The sequence below is a fragment of the Gossypium raimondii genome, chromosome 13 (assembly GCF_025698545.1).
Source record: "Gossypium raimondii isolate GPD5lz chromosome 13, ASM2569854v1, whole genome shotgun sequence".
Taxonomy (NCBI): Eukaryota; Viridiplantae; Streptophyta; class Magnoliopsida; order Malvales; family Malvaceae; genus Gossypium; species Gossypium raimondii.
Window position 1 is genome coordinate 17,686,240 of NC_068577.1, and position 2,378 is coordinate 17,688,617.

The 2,378-nt window shown below is 37.6% G+C and overlaps 1 non-coding gene across 1 annotated transcript; it reads right to left on the reverse strand.

The window, feature by feature from the left end:
* Positions 1-601: 601 nt before the first annotated feature.
* On the reverse strand, positions 602-707 carry LOC128036251 (small nucleolar RNA R71). Its single transcript, XR_008193049.1, has one exon. It is a non-coding gene; the product is annotated as a small nucleolar RNA R71 (small nucleolar RNA).
* Between the last annotated feature and the right edge of the window lie 1,671 nt (positions 708-2,378).

Here is a 2,378-nt window from a genome sequence, read left to right on the forward strand (position 1 = left end):
ATTTTATTCTTTTTCTTTATTTTTTTATTTTCTTTTAAGGTCTTGATGAGTATAGATCGAATCATTGATTTACTCCCTGTAGACCCTAAAATCGAACGGTTATTTAGACAAAGAAGACGAGAAAGATTAGCCCAGAGATAAGCCACAGAAATTGACCTTGAGTATCAATACGATGTTCAAGGGAATTGAGCCGCTAATTCTTGAAATCCAATCATTATTGCTGATGAGAGGGATCGACCCATAAGAAAGTATGTCGTGCCATTTTTTAATGAACTAAATCTTAGAATTAGGAGACCGGAGGTCGAGGCACCGCAGTTTAAATTAAAGCTTGTGATGTTTTAGATGCTTCAAACAATAATCAAATTTAGTGGAATGCCCACAGAAGTTCCAAATCTTCACCATCGATTGCTTATGGAGGTGAGTGATTCCGTCAAGATAGTCAGTGCAACTGAAGACACACTTAGGTTGAAGTTGTTTCCATACTTGTTCCGAGATTGGGTATGAGCATGGTTTAATTCGTTGCCATCCAATTCAATTTTTACTTGGCAATAATTAGTTGAAATATTTTTGGTAAAATATTTCCCACCTAACAAAAATGCTAAGTTGCGGAATGAGATCACCACTTTTTAGCAGATGGATGATGAGTCCCTATATGAGGCATGAGAAAGATTCAAAGAGCTACTACGTAAATGCCCTCACCACGGGATTTCACATTGCATCCAGTTGGAAACATTTTACAATGGTCTCAATGCACACATAAGGTTGGCGGTAGATGCTTCTGCGAATGGTTTTCTCCTGTTGAAGTCTTATAATAAGGCTTACGAGATCATTAAGAGAATAGCCAAAAACAATTATCAATGGCCGACAAATCAAGCAGCTTTAGGAAGACGAGTAGTCGAAATGCATGAAGTAGACACCCTTACTTCACTCTCAGCTTAGGTATCGTTTATCTCTTCAATGTTGAAACAGTTTATTACTAATGATTTAAATCATGTTGCAGCTCAATCGCCAATCCACTACCAAGGAGGTGGACTGAACAACAATTACATGTAGCATAGAGCAAATCAACCTCTTGGTTTCAATCAACAAGTTCAAAAACCACCGCAAGTTAAAAATTTGGAGAATTTGTTGAAGGCATCCATTGCTAAAAATGATGCCTTGATTCAAGGCCAAGCAACAACATTGGAGAATCTAGAAAATCAAGTGGGTCAATTAGGTAATGAGCTTAAAAGCAAACCCCAAGGTGATGTACCAAGCAACATAAAAAATCTTCCAACAGCCGAGTCTTCTAATAATCTTGAAAACTTATTAAAAGCATCCATGGCGAAGAATGGTGCGACTTTGAGAAATTTGGAAAAGCAGATGGGGTAGTTAGCCAACGAACTTTGAAAAAGGCCACAAGGAGCTTTGCCCAGTGACACGGAGAACCTAAGAAAATTGGGCAAGGAGAATTGCAAAGCGGTCAATTTACGAAGCATAAGGTCTTTTGAACCCAAAGAGGTTGAGGTTAAAGATGAACCTCCCAAGAAAGAAGAAAATCAACCAAAAATTAAAATTCTTGCACTAGAGAAGCCAAATTCTAGAAATTCTGAAGAGGTAAAATTTAAACTAGTTAATTCTGATAAGCTAACCTCTTCGTTAGATGAAGATGTATTACCTCGGAAGAGCTATCCAATCCAAGCCAAAGTTCCACAACCATCATATCCTCGAACACTCCAGTAACGTAAACAACAAGATACTCAATTTAAGAGAATATTGGGTGCGTTGAAACAACTACGTATCAATATTCCGCTAGTGAAAGCTTTGGAACAAATGTCAAATTATGCGAAAGCTATGAAGGAATTTTTGAAATTGTAGCCCTAACTACAGAATATAGCCTATTTTTCAGAACAAGTTGCCTCCTAAGTTGAAGGATCTAGGAAGTTTCATCATACGTTGCAATATTGGAGAATCCTATTATGGTAAGGCTTTATGCGATCTGGAATCGAGTATCAACTTGATGCCTACGTCGGTGTTTAGATGATTAAGTATTGGTAAGGCTAAACTGACTACAGTTACATTCCAACCAGCGGATTGATCCTTGGCATACCTAGACAGAATGATCGAGGATGTCTTGATACATGTTGATCAATTCATATTTCCTGCTGACTTTATTATCTTAGATTTTGAAGTAGATAAAGGAGTACCAATCATCCTAGTAAGACTTTTCTTTGCAACAGGTAGGATGATAATCGATGTACAGAAAGGTAAACTCACCATGCGAGTTCAAGATGAGCAGGTGACCTTTAATGTAGTCAAGGTCTTAAGATCTCATGATGAGGTTAAAGATTGTTCTGCTGTCTCAGAGAAAGATCTGCTGGTTCCTACAAAATTAGAAT